General features: G+C 39.9%; 1 pseudogene; it reads left to right on the top strand.

The window, feature by feature from the left end:
- The window catches only part of LOC122133910, a 97209-nt pseudogene that overhangs the window by 51941 nt on the left and 22156 nt on the right, over positions 1 to 23112 (top strand).

Below are 23112 nucleotides of genomic sequence, written 5' to 3'. Positions count from 1 at the left end.
GAGATCTCATTTCTGATTGTTTTCTTTGAAGTCCCTCCCAACTTGGTGTTCATTGGTGTTATTTTGGTGAGAGACTCACTTTCTGGTTTTGAACTGAAGCGAAGCTTCTGCAAAGTGACCTGCACATCCTCTGCTCATGTCCATTATGGAAATCTATTAGTGGCGATCACCCGCCGCCTGTCTGGGGGCACGTTACAGCACCTCAGCGTCTCTGATTGAGCTACGGCGAGCTGATGGATGACTTGCTAAAACGCTCTGATGTAACGACCTGACCCTCTCTCTCTCTCTCTCTCCTCTTCTCCTCCTCTCTCCTATTCTCTCTCCTCTCTCTCTCGTCTGTGGTGTGGTTGTTGACATGCAGGAATAATGACATGGACGAAGGGCCCCATGTGCCCGTGTCATTAGGCTGCATTCCTGTTAAAAAACCAATAACTGCCACTCAGAACTGGGATCCACTTTTAATCATTTATAATGTTTTAATACGTTTTTAATCAGCATCACTGAGACCACAGCCTTCAGACATCAGGCAAGCCGTGTATGTGTGTGTGTGTGTGTGTGTGTTCTCCATTGCCTGATTTGAAATGTGCTTTTTTCACTCTCTCCTTCCTGTTTTTAATTAATAATTAAAATCGGCAAAGATGACAGTTCCTAATTAGGGCTGTCTTGAAAGAATGTGGGAATGTATGATGAATTTTAGATGGGAAAGGAGAGAGAGAGAGAGAGAGAGATGAGAGTGAGAGAGTCGAGAAAAGGGTCTATGAACCACACCAAGGAGACGTCTGGAGTAGAATGGAAAACAAACAAACAAAGAAACAAACAAAATAGCGATTACATATCTGTCCAGCGAGTGAGCATTAGAGCTTCAGGTAAAGACAACAGCATCCTTGGCCATGTGTGGTCAGTCTTTCAACCAATCAGAAGCCAGTTTGAAACCCACCACAACAGACCCCCCACCACCACCACCACCACTCCTTTTCCGCCCTTTTTTTCTCGGCCTCCTCCCCCAGGGAACCTTGAGCCTGTATCCCAACATCAAAGAGCTGAAAGAGCAAGAGAGGGTAAAACACTGCATAGCCTACTACCCCTCTACCCCAGAAACAGTGCTGGTTCTCAGTACGGGGGATTTGCAGAGCTCTTTCAGAACTGACCTTCATTTCCATTGACTTGAGAGCTGAATGATGACATACTTGACTATTTTGCTACATAAATTTGCTAGCATTTTTTTTTTTTTTTTTAATGTGATGTCTCCAGAGCATATTTTTATCCAATATATTTTAAAGAATTTGATATAGTGTCTTTGTGCCATCAGAAGCGCTTTAAAAGTTGTTTAAATATTTAATGAATAAAAATTCATTATGAAGCATGTTTGTAAAAATTGGTCATTTTCCTATTTTATAATAATAATAATAATAATAAGAAAATAATAATAATAGTATCTGTATCGTTATTAATAAGTTATAATTAATTGTAAATTCTTTTTTTAAGTATTTAACTATATCTAAAAAGGTTTTGCAGGGATTTGATTGATTTAAAATCTGAGCGCAGTCTCGTTTTGTATTTTTATTTTACTTTTTTTAATATTCAATGAATAACTTAATATTAATCACAATTTATGTTATGTTTGTAAATGGTTGTTTTTTTTTTATATTTACTATATTAACTACTATTTACCTACTACTATAACTACAGTTATTACATTAATTATTATTTAATTCTTACCAATAAAAAAACGTCGTCACTATGTCGCTTAAAAAATGTTTTTCGTTAATTCTAAGTGTTAACAATGTACGTTTTGTTTTTTCTGTGTCTTTTGTCCCTTTTACGCTCCCAAATTTAGCTCTTTGATGTACATCTTCTCTCGGGCAACATCCAGTCACGTTTCCTGTCCACCTTGAAAGAAGGCGGCCCAGAAGCCCGATCCTTGCAATGGACGAAACCTCCACAAGAGGCTTGTTCTTGAATACACCTAAACCAGAAAAAAAAGGGTGTTCCACGGGGAAGTACGGAGAAAGGAGGGAATGGTACAGGAGGAGGGTGAACAGAACGAGAGAGAGAGAGAGAGAGAGAGAGGAGAGTTTCGAGGAGAGAGAGATAGTGCGGTTTTACATGAGGCCCCAGTCTAAGACAAAATGCTGTTGTGAACATGAACGCGGAGAGCCAAGTGATCTGTTGGGGAAACTAATGTCAGCGGCCATGTTACACACATTAGGGAAAAAACTATGGAGGACGTTTCCCGAGAGGAGAATAGAGAGAGCAAGAGAGAAAGGAGGAGAGAATGTGCACACCAGTCTGGGTCTGGTACACTGCAGTCCCCCTGATCCCCTGATGGACGGAAAAACATCCACATCCACCACACACACACACACACCCACACTCACCACACACCACACACACACACACGACAGAACCACATGTCCCAAAAAAACACTTCTGGCATAAATATGGTTTAGGCCGATGCTCAGATATGCTCAAACATACGTACGAAATTATGTCTCTTTGATAACTTTGTATGTTCGGCGGGTCACGTACTTTTTTGTGATTTAAACAAGGAAGTGCAGTGATTGCTCAGAACCTGAATTTTGAACATATTTAGAGTTTTCTAATATATATATCTCATATTTTTGTACTTTATTAAGTAGATTTCAGTAGTGTCTTGTCTGTCTTCGGTGGTCAGTGGGTTGCTATTGTGGTTTAAGTTTCTTGTGATATTTTGGGCCTCCTCTGGTTTCTTTCTCATCCGTAAGTGTACGTCTGTCTGTGGTATTTGTTATGCTTGTTTTATCTTGTCTGCCAAGTGTACAGTTTAAGTCTGATCGCTTCAGAAAAGAAATAGCACTCCAGAAATGGTGTAGAAGAGTTATTTTCACCCGAAGTCAGTACTTGAGGTTAAAGGTTTTGGAAAAAATGTCTCGCTGTCAAATTGAGATGCCATGCAACCTCACATACCCAATCAGACACCCAATCAGACCCGTCAGCCAATCAGAAGCCAGAGCATTTCCTTGTGCATTTTGGAAATGCTATTCCTGGATCTGTATTGACCTGATTTTCTTCCGTCCCGGTTGTTGGGTGTACCGCTTCTCAGCTCTCTCCGGACCAGGACCATCAGCAGAAATGTACTTGTGTAAGTGTGTGTGATTGTGTGTGTGTGGTGTGTGTATGTGTCTGTGTTCTGTATTGTCTGGGCTGGCTGCGCGGGGGTCGAGTCTGATCTGCTGTAAAAGTTGCTTAGTGATTTCCTCAATACTCAGCAGAGTCACACAGCTGTGCCCTAACCATTAACGCCTGAGCAGCAATTAGTGTCCACAACTGACCTCTCACATACACACTCCCATCTGCCATTGTATTTCTTTACCTCTCTTTACAACCAATTCCATCTTGTCGTTTGGGACGACAGGAAAAAAGCAGTTGCCGTTTTTTCCCCTCCCAAGTCTTTGTTTAAATACGACAACATAAGACAACAAAAACAAACACAATACAATTAATTATGGGAGCTATCAAATTATTTCAGAATAAAGGACTGCATTGTATTCTTTTTTTGTTGTGTTTTGTGGTGGTAATCAAAGCTAGCTGATTTGATTATCTGTCCCATAACAAAAAAATAAATAAATAAATACCTTCATTAATTTCATTAATTCATTCATACATACAGTCATACATACATACATAAAACTTTTAGTAATTTTTCTTTTTAGTATCTTTTTAAAACACCAAATGTAATTATTTTAGATTTTTTCTTACACAGCAATGATGTGAAATTGAGGGGCAAAAAGGAGAATGCGATAAGATTTCTCATCAAATTCTCCCCAAATGTCCATGCATTAAAACATATATTCAGTTGTTCATAAAACAGATTAGTACATTTTACAAGAAAATGCTATTTTCTATTTCTAAGATATATTTCTAATCATACCATTTTACCCCGTCTTTCCTGTTTCTACTTTAAAAATCTCATCTTTAATTCAGATACTATGCCATTATTTTGTAATTACTTGTGAAATTTACTAGCAATTTCTAAAATCGTTTCATATACATACAAGTAAATCAAACAGAAAAAAAAAATGGTGTGGGCAATTTTCTCTCAGAATTTGCTAGAGAATTTCACAAATAATTTAAAAGAAATGGCAAGTAACATTGAATTCAAATGAAATTTTGAAACATTAAACTCATTTTTTTTGTTTGTTCGTTTTCAGTAATTTTAGAATAACTTCTAAAAACAAAACTGATACTTAAACAGTATCTGAGCTAGGAAAGAGCAATAATACTTCGATTTTTTGTCATAGCTGTCATCTGCAGTTAACCTGCTTTAGCATCGGCCTCTGCATTTTATTTTGTTTTTGCGTCTTTTGTGCTGAATGAAGTGGGATTAGTGTGAAGGAGAGGCTGGGAGGGGGCTTCTCCTTTGAATGAGGGCAGGAAAACGATCCAATGGATGGTTTTTGGGTTAAGATAAGAGCTAAGGGCTGTTATTGAGCTGATGTGTGCTTGAAACGTACCCCTTTTTTCCTCTCAATTACCTCAGCCTGTGAAGCCAAAGTCCCTTTCAAACGACAAGCCCCCATCTCTCTCTCAAGTCTCTCTCCTCTCTCTCTCTCTCTCTCTCCTCTCTCATGCGCTCGTTTCGCCTCCATCATAAGAATTTCGGCCCCTCTGGTCAGAAAGTGAGTGGTGAAGGACAGGTTGTATTAATTACTCCGCGCTGGCCAGCCAGAATCATTTTATGCACAGATTTGTCGACAAGTTGCAGTGGAAGCTAGAAGTCCAACGCCCTCCGGTGAAGAACAAAGGCGAGGGAAGAAGGGTCTCTGATGTGAAATTAAACATGTCTGCTTTGCTTTTTTTTCCATTTCCCCTGACAACCAAATTTGTGTCTTGTGTAATTGATAACTGCCTCAGCCAATTATTTTGCGCTTTACAATACACAGAGGCCCCCTTTCATTCAACTGCTACAGCTCTTCCATAATTAGCTATGCTAATATCCCTTTATTGGCCTTAATATGTGCTCACACATCTCCATGGCATCCATAGGCCACCAGAGTCCTGTGTCCTGTCACAAATGCTGATTATTGAGAAGGATAGCCTCTTTAATCAAACATAATTGCAGTTAATTTTTTTTTTCTTCTCTCTTCCTGCTCTCCGTTGCCAGCATCTAATGCTGAGTTCTTCTTGATATTTCCATTAAATGACTATTTACCTCCCTGCTTTCTTTTTATTTCCGACGGTCCGCGAACATCGCCGCAAAGTTCTGGAGCCATTTAAGAGAGAGTCAAAAAGGGAGAGAGAACCGTGTGGCCCGTAATTGCTTGCCTTTTCACAAAGGACTAATTTACTCATCCCCACGCAGAAGTGAAACTGGCTCTAATTCAGACGAAATTACGGTGCAGTTGTGGACAGCAGCTGAATATCATTGTGCTCAGAAAGCTGTGGAAATTCACTTAATCAAACTCGGAGGTAAACAGACCCCAAGCGAAACATGCGCAACCACTGAGTGCAGTTTTAATGAGAGAGTGTGTGTGTTTTTGAACACTTCTACATTTGCCTGTTGGTGACTAATAACCTGCAATTTCGTTTATAATTAATTTAATTTAATGATTTGCTTTGACATTAATTGTAAGTGTGGTGTGCTATAGTAAGTTATTTAATTTTATTTTTATATAATTTACTATAGAATGAAAGGGAATTGTGTATATATATACCAATATATATATATATATATATATATATATATATATATATTATATATATATATATATATATAATATATATATATATATATATATAATTTTTTATTTTTTTGTACCACATCTCACATTGTAAGTGTAGTCCAAATGCATTCCGGGATTTTTATATCTCTAGGCTTTTTTTCATGTTTTTGCTGTATCTATTGAAATTGATGCGGTCCATCTCACTTTCAAACCTCTGAATGGGTGCTTTGCAAGAAATAATCTTTGAGTTTAACACAAGTGTGTCCCACCTGTTGTACATGTGTGTGAAGCCATTTTGTTTGCGGCCATAGAGTGAGAAAAAAAACAAGTGAGAGAGAAAGAAAGAGATAGCGAGTGAGAGAGGTAAATAAAGGCTATATTTCAGGCTTGATTTACTCCGATACCTGCTGTGAAACATTACAGCTCTATGGGGAAATAAAACAGGGGCCACGAATTACAGCTCGTAATACTCATTCTGATAATGGCCTGTCCAACAACTACCATACACACACTGTACACAATTAAAGCTAATGCTCTAATGACGAGAGACACGTTTTTGGCCTCCTCTTTGCCATTATGACTGCCATATTTCTTTACGCCCACCCCCAGCGATGCTAAAATTCACTTTTTATTGACGCCGGTCACTAAAAAATTTCTGAAACTACCAAGGCCACCTTCAGGGCCCTTGCTTCACCTTTTTCTTACTTTTCCTCAATCTGTCTCAATCCTAAACATTCCCTCTCTGTCGGGAGGAAAGGGGTGACTGTATATAAATGATAATTGGAAAGTGGAAGGGTGTTCAGGGTTGCATGATGCAGTCATTTCACACACAGTGATATATTGCTCGGCTCGACCGCGAGTCCCCCATCGGAGAGTCCGAATGAGAGACTTCATCCTGCATACACACACTGTTTACCTAGTGAAATACATGTGTTAACTCAATACTGAACACAATCTGCAATGCATGACATTGTAGCGTGAACGCAAGCGAGAGCATGAGGGACCTTTACGTCGTACAATCCGGCCTCTCAAGGGGTTGAAACGCTGAGGGTAAATATTGGTGGACATGGGACTCCATATACAAAGACAAATTTTCCACCTGCAGGATAATTCGGGTATGAACCGCCGCGGTCCCTTTTAGGAAACGTTAGCTCACTCTGCAACCATATTGGTGATTTTCAATAGGTCAGACAGAAATTTCCAAAAATTGTTTTGTCAAAATTGCATATGCATGTGGTCAACAAATCATTAATAAAATAGTTCTATCCATCCATCCATCCATCCATCCATGGTCTGTCTATGGTTCTAACGTATCTATTGTTCCATCCATCCATAGTGCTATCATTCCATCCATCCTTCTGTCTATAGTTCTAATCATTGCATCCATCATAGATATCTGTCTATAGTTCTATCGTTCCATCCATCAATCCATTTCTCACTCTATAGCTGCAAACAAAATGGCTTTAAAAACCAATTTATCAAAAAACGGCTCATCTGACTTCTATTGATATTTCTCCCATATTTTTTTTTTTTTTTTCTACAAGTGGTCTTCCTCTTAAACCAACCACTTCCTGTTATACAAGGAGTGTGGCACCAGCTGTACGAGCGTTTCAACTTCCTCTTCCCTTAAGCCCTCTTATGCTTCTTCCTTCTCTTGAAGGACTCTTGAAGTGTCTCTTTACTTCTTAAAAAAACACCAGGTTTTAGTTCTTGAGTGTGTGTGTTGTGTGCGAGTGCCCGTCCGATGGGACCTTCTCTGACTCTCGCTCGCACATGACATTTGCCGAACAGATTATGCAGTTAGTAAAGTTGCGCAATAATTACCGGGTGCTGTTGTCCCGGTGGCGGGGTGTGTCTAATTGTCTAACAGGACTGTAAGTTTGCGGGCCGTTCTCACCTCGTTAGGTCTCCTACCCCGTTCGTTCGGCGGTCCTCGTCTGTGATGAGCAGGGCTCAGGTGTGCTGGTTTACCTCCCCATTGAGCACGTTAAGCCTTAATTACAGGGTAGACACAGAAACAGGGGAGGAAAGAGGGGGGCGGAATATTAACTGACCTTCCTGTCAGTGACGGGCAGATGGGTTCTGTGGGGAACTGTGGGATTTGGATGCGTCAGCCACACGGACAGACGGAAAAAACAGATAAACAGAGGAGGACAGGGAGGTCGTGGGAGGGTGAAGAACAAAACACTAATGATCATTACTCTGAGGGGAATTATCTAGAAACAAGGTGAATCCAGCTGTCGGTTTGATCGCACCTTTGCGTGTGGACTTCCTGGACTCGCTCTGCTATGAAATCTGCAGTTGTATTTTGTGCTATTGATTTGTTCCGTGCTGGTTTGATTGTCTAACGTGAGTTTTTTCCGACCCTCTCTTTGTCTTCTCTCTGCAGATTCTTTTTGAAATTCTTCCTCAAGTGTAATCAGAACTGCCTGAAGAATGCAGGAAACCACGGGGACATGCGCAGATTCCAGGTAATGTGTTTTCTTTTTCTCTCCACACACAACACATCCCTGATGTTAAAAACAGGCTTGCTGGGGTAGCTGTATGGTGTATCGCTTGGTGGATATATTTAAAACGGCCTGCCTGGACCCGGTCGAAGGCCAGAACTGTCTCCTCCAGAGATGCTTCGATTCTGAAGTTCTGCTGAAGCACATTCCTAATGTTTATACACATAAAAAATAAACCTAAATCCAAGAAGTATCTATCTATCTATCTATCTATCTATCTATCTATCTATCTATCTATCTATCTATCTATCTATCTATCTATCTATCTATCTATCTATCTATATTCCTGAATCTATCTGTCTGTCTGTATACCTATATATCTATCTATCATTTCATTTCATCGTTTTATCTATTATTCTGTCATTCTATAATTATATCGTTCTTTGACATACATATTTTCTATGTAAAGGTCTATACTCCACAAATTAATCTAGGCTATAAATATCTACACTATTTTCATGCATTTATGGATGGTATCATCCAATCACAGAAGGCATTATTAGATCCAGTACACAGAAAGGCCGCAGCCTTGGACTTCATTATGTGTGTGTGTATGACAGCTCCGCTTAACCCAGTGCTGTGAGGATGTGTGTTTATATACTTGTGGGTTATATAGATGTATTGTCGAGCAGGCAACAGTGTTGCAGCCGTTTGCACAACTTTCATTTTTCATGCTTTGGAACGTCAAGGGGTCTTCACTGATATTGATCCATGCTTCCAGAGCAGAAGGTCAGAGGCGATGTGAGAGCGAAGTGTCCGTTCTGTCTGCATGGCCGAGTTAAAAGAAACATCCGTCACCGCGTATGTGCCTCCCCACAATAAAGCCACTGGACCTCTCTTTCTCTCGCTGTAGCAGCATGTCTGGTTTTTCAACGTATTTACACTTCCTCTGCCTCAGCACCTGGTGGAGGTGTGTGTGTGTGTGGAGAGCCATACTAAATGCACTGTATCCTCAAAGAGCACTCGTTTCTTTTCATTCACTCACTCTGACTTCTCGCTTCTCCATCAGTCGTGGCCTGTGGAATCACTTCTTTATATCCTAAAAACTCCTTCAAGGAAACATCACCCTTCACAACCAAAAACATTCGCTTCTACACTCCACATTCTGGTGTTTATTACTCAAAATAATTTAAAAAAAAACCCTGCGGGGAGAGCTTATGACAGCATCACTTTTTTTGAAATCATAATCAGAAGACAATTCCAACCGGAAGCAGCCTGTGAGACGAATGACCCAAAGCCGTGATGCCTGTCAGTCTGTGAGCAGAGTCCATTAACAAGACACACTCTCCTCCAGCGCTAACCCTTAAACTCTGCTCTGCTAAGCTAAATGCCCACCTCCAGAATAAAATTCACTCATGTTCCTTTCTCCATGATATCTCATGGCAAGGTCGTGCTTTTGGGGGTCTCTGTCTTCCCCCATTTGCCATTCCATTTTCCTCTCTCTCATCTTTTGTTCACTGTCGTCCTGTCATTTGCCTCTGTTTTTTCCTGTGAGAAGGAATACATCAAGAGGCCTATGCCACAGCCATGTCATTTTGACAGGACAGACATCCATAATTATATTCAGAGAGAGTAATGCAAAAAAAAAAAAAAATGCTTCTGAACCTAATTAGAAAAAATGTAATCACCATCAATTTTTGGTTTCTATATTCAGTAAGTTTTTCTTCACAGCACTCCAAGTATTTAAAGAAAAAAAAAAAAAAAATGTTTAAAATAATAATTTATATTTTGTTTATCGATTAATACTATTTATCTAATAATAGTATTTATTTTTATTAAAAATATATTTTATTTATCATTATTATTTTATTTATTATTACATTCTTTATTTATGTATTTTCCTGATTTTAATTTTTTTATTAAGTTCTTTCTTCTTCTTTTACTTAAATTCCAAATTATTATTATTATTATTATTATTATTATTATTATTATTATTATTATTTATTTATTTATTTTTTTTAATACATACATTTTAATTATTTTACAATTCGATTTTATTAATAATCATTACTTTTAAAATGATATTTACATATTCAGTTTTTTTTATTGGTTCAATGCTAAATAATTCATTTCAATATCCAAATTTTATCCAAGAGATAGGATCAACTTCGGTATTGCAAACATAGTTTGTGAACATTAAATTGCATCTTATTTGTTGTGAATAGGTCTCAACGTCTGTGAATGTGACAGGAGTGAATATTCCAGATTGTAACTGCTCCATTTCCACCTCGGACCCTCCACAACACACCGCAGCCCCCACCCCTCCAGCCCCTCTCCTCCTTCAGATGCTAACAACCATCATTCTCTCAATGCAACTGTATGGGCCAGCCCTCTTTAGTAAACAGATCAACAAAAACAAAGAAAAAAGCCCCTCCATATCTGCTACAGGGGGGGCTCATTTTTCAAATTATTTTTTTTTCTTTTGAGGATCTGCCACCCTTCTCCATCACGGCCCTTACTCAAGCTGTGACTAATAAGATAAAACAGCTAATCAATAAATCTATAGATCAATGTATGGGGTGAGCTAGTGATCTGTGGGCCGGAGGCTGCATTCGAGTGGCTGCTAATGGGATGATGGAGCAGATGAGAGACTCTCCGCTTATTTCTGTTCACCTTAAGTGGCAGATTAAACACTAATTGTAGCCTTTTGTGAAAAAAAGCCACAGTGCTTTAATATGGAGGCCTCTCTTTGATTGACAAGGGCTTGGCTAGTTCTTCTCAGACAAGCCTCTCGTCCTTTATCTAACACGTGCACTCATGTAAACGCCCAAGTGTCTCCTTTAAATAGGAAAAAAGCAGCTCTCCTTCTTACAAAGGTTAATTATATTCTTCAAATGAGAAATTAAATGTGCTTTATATAGAGTTGATTCCTGCATGGAGAAAGAAATATGATGACCTATTGCATCCGAGGACCAGAATAAGACAATGTTAAACATTTTTCCCTCACCCTTATTAAGCGAATATGATTTCATGTTTGACACCCAGAATTAGATGTAGTCCATTTTTGGAAAAGTGCAAACATGTCAAATGCATTCGCATTAATCGGATTATCTGAAGTGAACGTTGTTTATGTGGAAGTTTCTAAGCAGATTTCAGCCATAGCTAAGAGTAGCCTGTTCGAATTCAGGCTGGGTCATTAGCAGTCAAACGCCGTGCCAGCTTACACGAAGCGTATTGAACCGCGCAAGTCATCTTTGTTGCTTAAGGTGTGAAAACAGACTCTTTTTTTCAGATTATAGTGATATAACTTATTGTTTTAATAATGTGAAGCCTGCGGGGAGTAGTTTCACCACACATAGTAAGACTGCAAAAGCGAGCAACTTTTCCCTTGTTTCGCTCCCTCCTGCTTGGCTTGGAAAATAAACAATGGGCACGGGTTCAAGCTCCAGCGCTTAGTGAGGCAAATGTTTGTGTGTTTGCGGGTTATTGTTTCGAAGGGTGTGGAGTGGTCGCACGTTTTGTCAGCAGAAATCAAAATAAAGCCTCGCTGGTACGGAGGAGAGAAGTCAAACAAAGTCCACAAAGCCACGAACGCGGGGTGTGCCCAGGTGGGCGCCGTGTGCGTCTGTGTCCAAAGGACCCTACTGATCAGAGGGGTGCTGGGTTCATCCCACTAACTGTACTGGAGAGAAAACCTCCTCTCATGCTTTGATGGGTCGACACCCACAGGCCCAAAAAGACTTTTTGTGTTCGTTTTCTTGCGAAATAGAGACCCACAACCAAAAGAGGGAGCTGAAAAAAAGAGTCTCGGTTTCTGATAAAGACCCCGCAGAGAAACCCCTCAGAAGTGTCCTTCTTGTTTCTCTGGCCTTTTAAGTACTCAGAAAGGCCTCTAGTAAAAAAAAAAAAATAAAATGGCCTGATGTTTTGGATGCCAAATGTTTTCATTTAGAATGAAGTCTATGTAGAGTCTGTTTGCATCAAGTTCATAGTTTTTGGCAAGAAAAACATGTCCAGCATGATTTTAATGTGAAATAATAGATTTCTGCAAACTCTATCATACCAAATTCAAAAATAATTCACAACTATCATCTGTATTTATTTTATTTTTTAATTTTAGAACAGTTTTTGAATTTGTTTAAAATTAAATTTTTCAGTTTATAATATTTATATTATTTGGATGGTGCTAGTTAATTTTTAAATACCAATTAATACCAAGTCAGAATTTTTCATAGGACATAATGTGAAGCAGTACTTCTCTATGGAGACTTCTTCACCACATCGCCCAGAGATGGAACATGCCTTCAAACAATCTTTACGGTTTTCTTCACAGGTCGTTGTGTCGACAACGGTTAATGTGGATGGTCCACGTGTTGGCCGTGTCGGACACATGTTCGTCCACAACACTCAAAACACGGCAGAAGAGCCCGCCGCCTTGACCCCTCAGAAGGTACGGCCACTCCTTATCTGGAGAATGGTAGGCACATTTCCCATAACACTATTATTTGCTGAGCTTTTTTCACTTTCTCCTTTTCATTCTTTTTCCTGCCTTTCCCTTTTCCCTTTTTTCTCATTTTTAGCTCACATTCTTTTAGTCATTCCACATCCTCCTTCCACAAAACATAGTAGTGAAGCTATAGATGAAACATGGCTAGTTCATCTTTTAGAGAATCATTCATGCTTTCTCTGTCCCTGAGTGGTTCTTTTAGAACTTTTTAGTTTAGATTTATGATGTTGCTACTTGACTAACTCACTATTTTTTTATCGTTAATACTATTATTGATGTTACTGTACTATTTTTTTTTTAATTTAGTTGTTAGCTATTTATATGAATGATTTTGGGGCCAGGTTTTTCAAGTCTTTTTAATACTTTTTCATTATTATTATAAATTTTTTTTTTTGTAATTCTGAAGACTATATCTTAAATCAAGTGTGGTGTTATTTTGATCTCATGGGTTGATTTGAATATACCTTCATGTCTGCATTTTACTGTGAATATTCCTCCGAATTCATATTTCATTCGGGCTTGGTTTTAATTAACACTGTACCTTTATACAATGAGTTTCTCGCTTCTTGAAGGTAAAAAGCAAGTCACTGGATGGTAAAATTCAGATTTTGCTGCTTTGTTAGACTGAGCTGGTTTTGATCACTCTACTTCAGTACTCAAATCTCTGGGGCTAAGCATTAAAAACACAATCCTAATAACATAATCTCTGCTCATTTAAAAGCATAACATTAGTATTTTCTTTGTCTTAATCAGTCCGTAATTACCATATCAACAGCCAACGCGCCAGTAATAGTTAATGATGCAAGCGAAAATCACATCAAATCCCTGCTCGTGTGAGACACAAAAACCCCAGTAAAAATCATTTGTTTTCTGATTTGCCGGATTCTTTCGCGGCATTAACGTCGGTGAAAACAGTTAAAGAAGTAGCGTAATTGGACGTTTGTGCCCTGAGCGCTCGAGTGTTTGGTGTGCTGACGTATTGTTTGTCTCTCTCCACTGTAGTCGCTTGATAGTAGGTGTGGTTTTCCTTAGCAACCGCCTTTAATTAGGAGAGCAATTAAGAAGGTTGAGGCCTCTCCCCTCGTCTGCCCTGAGTCCCGTGAGGACCGAGAGGGGGAGAAAAGAAAGAAAAAAACGCCCAACAACCAAAAACACTGCCCAAGGCTATTCTTCATTAAAGCCTGGTTTGCAGAGCTCTTTTTATTGTAAATCTTTTTCTGAAGCTTCCATTACTGTGTTTACAACCATCATATAGTTCAGATTTCAGTGGTTTTACTGTGCTTGGGGAAAAGATCGTTCATAATTTGTGAATTTTATCGTTTTCATCAAAACTTTCTATCGTTAGGCCTTGCATACGGTATTCACGGTCAAATTTAAATGAATCCGTTCCCTCTCGCGGTGAATTCTGACAGCACTGTAACAAGTGGTGGCGATATTCCTGACAGCTCCTTTAAATTTCCGACTGGTTTTAAAAGCTCACCTTCTCCTTAAACACCCACCGGCCTCGCAGACATATGCTCTCACCACTTAGTTACCTGCTGTTTCACCCGCAACCCTCCCTGGCAAATTTGGGCTGTTGTGAATATTACAGCTACCTGTCTATATATCTGGCCTTTTATAAGGGCAACCAGGGGACCGTTAAACGGAAAGAAGTTTCCTAGCATCTGACAGTTGCCGAACTTGGCGTTTAATCACTTCTTTAAACTCGGGAGAACATTTAAGACTTATCATTCGGCTGAGAAGGAAACTCGAGAAAGGTTCAACCTGTCACTCTCTTTCCATTCTGGTCTAGAGGAGCTCCTAGCACACATGTACAGGATATATAGTCGTAAAATAAAAAATTCACCCATTATTTACGGTCAAGTCCGGACCTGCGCCACAGATACAGGGTGCTTTAGATTAGAAAAACACATTCTTGAAAGTGATAAATGCAAGCTGAGAGAGCTCGAAAGCGGCCACAGGGGGGGTCCAACCATTTCTACTTTCCTTTCACACTTTTATCTAATCAAATCTAATTCAGGGGGAATTTTCCTGGACAGTGAATTTACTCTGCCTTCTGATCTTCAACTTAAAGTAATTCCCTCTCGCATGGCCCAGCGGACCCTCACCGTTACCGTGCTCTCCGAGCACATGAGCCCCTTTCATTATTTACAGCTGGAGAATGAAACCTGGGGGAGGAGAAAGAGGCGAGAGCACCCCTACAGGAGGGTTTCTTTTGCATTAGCGCCATTTAGATTCACTGTGCAGAAACATATGTACAAATTCACACATGTGCGAACGTGTGCGCACGCGCTCGCATCCAAAACGGGCCCCATCTGCACATAGCCAGACACAACATACACAACCGACAGCCCCCTCCCTTGTCTAAAAGCACATATTCCCAGATTTTTGGAAACCTGCCTAGCGTTGGTTCTGTGAATATGGCGATGCACAAGACAGAAAAAGAGGAGGAAGACATTTAGTCTAAGCAAAAGAAAAGTCTCTCTTGCGGCGCACGCAGGCACCCCTCCGGTCTGGGCCTACAGCTCCACCGGGTTGATTTGCATACCAAGTGGCGGTAATGTTGTTAGGTTTATGCAATAAAGACGAGCGGTCGGGCGTCTGTGAGGCCGTAGCCAGTTAGAGAGGACAGATGGGCCGACGTGAGGTAAGAGCTCTAAGTCCATCATCAGCGCCACGGGGATCAGCCTGCCATCTGGGACATCCCCCCTGCACAATTACAAGACATTTTTACGCGCCTGGAACAAAGGAAGGTTGCAGCAGGCAGGATGGGGACCTGTTAGAGTGCCTCAATATTGGGGGAGTGCAGCAAAGAAGGTGACAAACACGCCGGCCACCATGTTGCCATGGAAGACGACTCAAGTCTGATTAAAGCTTCACACCAAGACGCCATGGTGTTCTGTAAACAATACACAACGGGAAAACCACACCACACACACACACACACACCATAAACACACACACACCACACACACACACACACACACACACACACACACACACACACACACACACACAGTCTTGCTGGTTGACTGTCCACTTCAGCCAGAGGGAAGCCCGTCGAAACAAAGCCAGCGATTTCTCTGAGTGTAAAGAACTACCCACAATGAATTTATACATCCATGCAATGCATGCAGATTCCTTCTTGCAATACTTATGCTATTATGAACTTTACCACATTTCACTGATTTATAGTCCCAATAACATGCACACATATACTGAATAATATAAAAAAAAGAAAAAAAAAGATTTCACTGATTTCAGTAAAACACTTCAAACAATAGTATGCCACATTTTTAATCACATGATTCATTATTTTGCATGTGAGTGGCGTCCAATCAGCACTGAATATAAATAACCGTGAAATTTAAAATATATTAATATAATTGTAATAATATTTTCACATTATTATATTGCTATATATAATTATTTGTTATTAGTTTTATATATATATGTTTGTTTCATATCCAAAATTTCACATAATGTATTGTGGGATAGTCCATGTAATGGTTTTATGCTAACATAGACAAAACTAACATCTCCTGCTAAATTGTTCTCCCTTGTTAAAAACATGTTCCTGCCGTCACTTCCTAGTGGAGTGTTGAACTTGGCCTCTCCGGGCCGCCATAGACCATGTCTCCTTTCTCCAGTTTCCATCATCCGCCTGAGTGCAATTTGCATGTATATCATTAGCTGATGAACACAGGCTGTGTAATTCACTCCTTTATGCTTCCCATTCAACACATGTTCCCTCTCTATATTCACGCAGAATGTATGCAAATGCTCCACGGCGGAGGGGGAGGAGGTCTGGCAGCCCTTTCTCTAGGATGGCGGGGGGGGAGCGTTTCGAATTGCCGAGGCAATGCGTGGTGATCTCAGCCCCACAGCTGTGCCAGACTGTCCCTCTCGTGGGCCCGTTTCTCACATCACACACACGCGCAGACATGCTCACGTGCACGCATTCCCTTCCTTCTACTCACCTACACAAAGTAAATTTTGTTTACTGTAATTTTTTGGTGAATGATTTGCTATAATGGTTGCGCTGATGAAGGTCAGTCCCTATGAGGAGTCGTGTCTGTCTTTAGAGACTGATCCTCTTTCAAACGCTCTGCCTGCAATTAAGAAAAGCAAATGTCAATTCCCAAGCCTCAGAATGAAAATTTGTATGAACTTATTAGCATGAAGTCAACAGCTCTAGTTAAGGGCAAGCTCCCAGTGTGTGTGTGTGTGTGTGTGTGTGTGTGTGATCGAGCTCAGGGGCTTCTGGTGCTCTGGGAGATGAGAGGAATGAGAGTAAATATAACCTCCACTAGTCCCAAAATTAAGGCAAACAAAGAGAGCTGCCTTGTCTGGGCTGTTTCTACACAACAATACCTAATGTTGATTAAACTAGGGCGCCAGAACAGCAGAGAGGCAGGAAAGAGAAAGACCTGCACACATAAAGGCTTAACCCTGCAGGTTTACCTCATGTAATGGTCATAAACATATAATTTATTGTGTTATTAGTGGAGCTTAAGAAGTAAATGAACAACCCCTAATCTTAAGTATTAAATTTGGGCATCTAATATGTCCCAGACCAGCGATAAGACTTCTATTATTCACCTTGTGAAGCATTAAACAGACAAACAAGTCTCATAGTTTTGGAACCCAAGGCATATATAGGGACTAGACTATCATATAGACCTTGGGGTCTCCTTTTTTAAAAAATGTTTAATTTAAGAATTTTTATACAGTCATATTTTATGATTTATGATGTGATTTTAATATTTCTCGATAATAGAACATCCCATTCTAAATTATTCCTTAAATATATTAATCAACATAAAATTATTTAAATGAAAATATCAAATGAAATTTATAAGAATTTATAATATACACTTGTATTTATAAAACTATTATATAAATAACTAATATAATTTTAAATATTATTTTTAGGTTTATATAAATTGTGAACATTTCTAATACATAATACATAGGTTTTTAATTATATATTATATATATTATATATATAATATATATATATATATACTATATATATATATATATATAAACTGTGAGAGCAGCATTAGTATTGGCATAAGTGGAGTATTGAATATTTTAGGTGATAAAATGATGTCAGAGTCTGTGGGCTGATGAAAATGATGTCAGACACTTTTAATGGAGTGGAGAGATTCTAAGCTGAGAGCGCTTCCAAAGAGGCCAGCCATCTTCTGTGCATTATTAATAACCTCCCTGAGACTTTAAAATCTAAAAGCACAATGCCATTGTTTTTTTCTCGGGAAAAGAAATGAAGGGAGTGGGCAGGGAAAGCTGTAAAATAAAATGAAAACAGCTCAAGGTGAAAGGGCTATTGTTGCGGTTGAATTGTTGGACAGTATTAGAGGAGTGTTGTTGTATCCGCACTCTCTTTGCACAGGAGTTTGTATTTAAAAGGTGCTTTGGAGGGGGGTGGCGGAACAGAGTCAACAGAAGTGAAGTGGAAAAGCTGATCAAAGCAGGCAGCACTAAGATGTTAACGGGGGGGTCGAGTCGCCCTGGGCCTCCGACCCGCTTACAACTGTGATAGCACCTCTCAACTCTGCAGGGGTGGAGGGGCGCAGTACAATAATGTATGCTAATAAGCCATTGGCTTAACTTCACGACAAAAGGCGGGGTCAAGGCCACGACCTCATTTTCTCATTTAAGAACACATGTACGTCAGCAGTAGCATGATAGCTGACTATTTCAATCGTAAACCTGCAAATCCCATCTATCATCTTCTCTAAAATGTGATTTTAAAGACCCCACAAAGTACTCATTACCAAAAGATAAGAGACCCAGGGAGATAAAGGGTTGGAAATCGTTTTTAACCAAAGGCGAAGTTTGTGGATGAAAAGGCTCGCACCCAATTAGCGGGTGCCATGAAAAATCGAAACCCTACTTTTTTTGCACTCTCTGACCGTGCTTTGCTCCAAAACCTTTTGATTGACTGATCCTCAGATCTGTGAAAGCCAGACAGATAAAATCGACGGTCCTAGCGTGCACAGTGCTTAATCATCAGTAATGGCCGTATTTGGTCTAACGTATCGTACGGCAGTTTATTGCTAGCATGGGCGGTAGGACGCATCAGTCTATGTTTTCTTTTCCCTCTCATTTGTTAGCGAACGTTTAATGGCTGATTTTCTACATGGAAGGGTTGATGTACAAATCAGGCCTTTTGTCTTTTACGTGGCCCAAATCATTCATGCTTTGTTTACTTTAGGGTTTGATATCCTCAGCAAGAGAATGATCTGCATGTGGCTAGTGCATGTTCCGTACAAAAGAGGGATCCTGAGAGTTGTGCTTTTCGTTCTGTTATAGCAGCTACCCCGTGCATAAAGGCCATTAGCCCCAGTGAAGGCTGGACCACTGGAGGAGCCACGGTCATCATCATTGGCGATAACTTCTTCGATGGACTACAGGTCGTGTTGGCACCATGCTAGTATGGAGGTGAGGTAAGACTTTTACATAAAACATTTTATGTGCATGAGATATTTGCCCAGCCATTTGTTTCTGTAACAGCCTTCTAATGAACTTCATTAGATTCTATAAAAAGTGATTACGTGAAAACTGTGATTATAACACAGTTTATTGAAAAGCCCTGCTTCTACGGTTTAATGCAATTACGCTGGCATCCATTTATTGTCTCTTACAGTTATTTTTTGTTTATTTCACGCCACATAAACATATAAATAAGAGTGAACTAAAGGGATGCCGAAGCTGCATTGTAATTAGTTCGGAGCTAATAAAGACTTCAGGTTAGTATGTTCCTTTATGAGTTGATAAAACTGTCTGGAGACTTATATATTGCCAGTTGGAGCCTCAACGAGCCAATCAGCATTTGTTTATTCGATTTTATTTTATTATTTTTCTTTTCCTAGTTTAATCACAAGAGCAGATAAGGAGTTAGATAAACAAACTGCATGCTAAACAGCCCCACAATAAGTCCACAGAGGCCTCTGCCGCGTTCCTTGCCGAACCGTGAGGTCTTGCAAAACAATTGAACAATTAGGGGTGAAATATCTCAGAGGGGGAAAAACGAGCCAGGGAAAAAATACAAAAAAAAAAAACGGAAAGCAAGGAAAAACAGTGGTAAGGAAAGACATATGGAGGTGATTTTAGCAGAACTCATGCCCCTTGGCCTTTTCTTGGCTCAGTGTAACCCAAGGTCTGTTTTCTGACGTTAACTCTAAAGCGAGGAAAATAAAAATTAAAAAAGTTTGCAGTTCAGTTTTGAATGGCTTCTTCTCGACAGGTTAATGTACCACTCAGGCGTTCAAATTTTGTGCAACAATGGGCAGGGTCCTAACCTAGCTTGCCACACTGTCTGGTAATGCCCTATTTTCTGAGCTCTGTGTAAGCAAAACCCTAAAACAACAAGAAAACATATTTTGATGTGTTTTAAAGGGTTTATTACAATTAGAGAAGCCCGTGTGCTCATTGGTTAATCAAATGTTTTAATTGGATGCCAGTTGTTCAAATCAGTGCAGCAATTGGTGCAGGTTGCATGCTACTAACCAACTTTACCCATTGTCTCTCGTAGCTCATTACCCCCCATGCCATCCGAGTGCAGACCCCTCCGAGACACATCCCGGGTGTCGTAGAGGTCACCTTGTCCTACAAGTCCAAGCAGTTCTGCAAAGGTGCACCAGGGCGATTTGTGTATACAGGTGAGTTTCAGTTGGTTTTCTTACATCTTTGGCTCCATCGTTAAGTGCTGAACCCCATCCGGTGTGGGATGCATGCCTCTGTAACCCAATATCTCCTCCATCTAAGGCAAGGCAATGGAGTTGGGGGACAGCTGCCAACTCTAGTTAATCTCAAAAACCCTGATCAACACATCTCCAAGCCCTTTCTCCTGCACCATGTCCTCTACTTTGCACAAAAACACTAGTGTTTTTTGTCACCCAGGTTACTTATGTGTGCATACCTATGTGACCAGCTCACAAGGTGTTGTGCTATGTGTGGAGTTTGGGGCCCGCTTGTGTTTTTATGTGGACGTAGATGAGCGTAATCTCTCCCTCGGTACAGCTGATACTGGAGGTTACACGGGCACACCGTGTTTGACCTGGAAGCAGTGTGTGTCTGATCCCAAATTGAGTAGGACAATGAGATAATCATCAGGAAAATTACTCTCAACACTCAGGAATGTCAAGGCCGAGAGAGAGAGGGAAAAATTACAGAGAGCGAGAGGGAGGTGAGGAAGGGGCCCCGGCCCCCCAGGCAGCTGTTCCCCATCTCAGGCCCACAGGGGCTGTGGGCCGATTCTCCCTCCCACATTTAACCCTCTCAGCAGGGGCAGGGCAGAGGCCAACGAGCCCCTGCGATAATGAAACCCGAGAACACGGGGCCAGCTAATACCAGACCTGCTCAGACATTAATGTCTGCCATCGTTAAAGCCACAGAGACTCAGGGACCAAACATGTGCTAATGCTAATAAGCACAAAATAGGGAGTCTGTGTCAAATTCAGCACACAACATTATAATGTTTTGACGTCATCAACCCTAACAAAAATCTGACAGTGGTAACCATAGTTTCTGAACATAGTTAAAACTTGGGCTGTGTCCAAAAACAAAACAGCTGCTTTATGTTAACAATTTATGCATTTAGTACTGTAAATATAGTTTATCTATACAGTATATATAAACGTTTATACTGTATAATTATATTGCCTATACTCAAAATTTACCGGAGGCTATTATAGAAGACAATCCAGCGTCTGTCACCCCCACCTTCCCCTGTCTTCATGAGATGTTTGTTGTTTGTTTTCCCTCACTGATCCTTGTTCCTGCTCATCAGTGAGGAGATATAATTACTGGCGGAGATTTTGAGGACTTACTTAATTATCCCCTCAAATTAAAAAAGGGAAGTCACAGACTACACACCCCGTCCCTCTATCTTTTGAACTCCAATCCCCATAATGCCTCACCTCCCTCTCATGAGGTCACAAAATGACAGGCAAATCAGAACACACACACACACACACACACTAGACTGGATTCAGTTCATGCTGTGTTATAAGGCTTTATTAAACTGGTTGACATTTCAAGTCAATTAAATTCCCCTTCAAAACATATTTATTAATGACTGTTCTTAAACATGCAACAATATCAAAAACAGTTGTTATAATTATGATTATTTTCTTTTAGTTCATTCTATATTTCAGTTTTTTTTTCTTCTCTTCTCCTATTTTCAATTCTTGAACTCTTGGTCAAACACTTGTAAGTGCTATCGAGTGAAACAAATTGCTCAAGTTTATGCCTGTAATTAGTTCATAAACAGATGCTTTGACCTGGAAATGCTAAAAGCATTCACTAGTTATAGATCTCTCTCTCTCTCTCTCTGTGTGTGTGTGTTTGCTAAATTGTGTAAAGGCTGGATATTTTATAAAGTTATTAAGAAAAAAAAAGGTACAAAGAGAGTTTTTCTTGGGCGTTACAGAATTCATGCTGACCACCCTCTTGTTTCTGAGTCAGACACACCCTTGCTCTCATCTGATACATCACGGCCAATTAAATACAGTGCTGTGGCCCCTTTTGCAGGGGCGTAGTACATTCAGATATGGGGTTTATCATTACTAGCTTAGAGCAACCATCTGTTGTTGAGTGATGTATGCTGTGATTTCACCATTTACTGTGCCTGAAATTGCTTTTTTAAATGTATCTATATATAAATATCAATAGTAACTTTAAAATAATGATGCAGTGAGTGGGGTGAATTTCACGAAATATTTGCATATCACACCTATGCATATTCCCCAGTTTTATAAGGATTTTTTATTTTTTTTTCGTTATGATATAATTTTTACAACAATTAAATATTTTAGTAAAATTTGTTTTATGACAATGCTTTATTTAAATCTTTATAAATATAAATAATCCAATGATTTTTATCATGCCATATTGTATATACATACATTCACATATATATATATATTATATATATATATATATATATATATATGCCATAGGAATATACAGTATGGCATGATGGCTTTTTGTGAAGATTCCCCCAGAAAGCTTCATCGCCCTGCAATAGTGTCAGTGCTGAAGGTGTTGTAAAAAGTCCTTCGTGTCCGCTCAGATGTGGCGGCAATCGCCTGTCAGAGTGCCGTGCTACTTTAAGAGTCGATAATTCTCCTCCATCACGGCCAACACAAGCCGCCTGTCTCAGAGGTCAATGCTCTTTAAACAAATTACTCGCTCTGCTCAGACTCTGGAAAGCGGCTCCTAATGTCCTCCGGTACTCTCCAACACCTCCTCGCTCTGACACAGCTAAACAGCAGTGAAATTAAACACGCCACAGAGACCTCCAAACACAGAGATCCACCAAGACCTGGGGACATTAAAGAGGGCCTGTGACCTGTAAGGTTACGCAAACAGAGGGTCTCGGTAGTTTATGTGCTGCTAGAACTGGGCCTAAAACAATGTGTTATTC

The sequence above is a fragment of the Cyprinus carpio genome, chromosome A12, assembly GCF_018340385.1.
Source record: "Cyprinus carpio isolate SPL01 chromosome A12, ASM1834038v1, whole genome shotgun sequence".
In the NCBI taxonomy this organism is placed as follows: Eukaryota; Metazoa; Chordata; class Actinopteri; order Cypriniformes; family Cyprinidae; genus Cyprinus; species Cyprinus carpio.
This window is presented reverse-complemented; position numbering and strand designations above follow the sequence as displayed.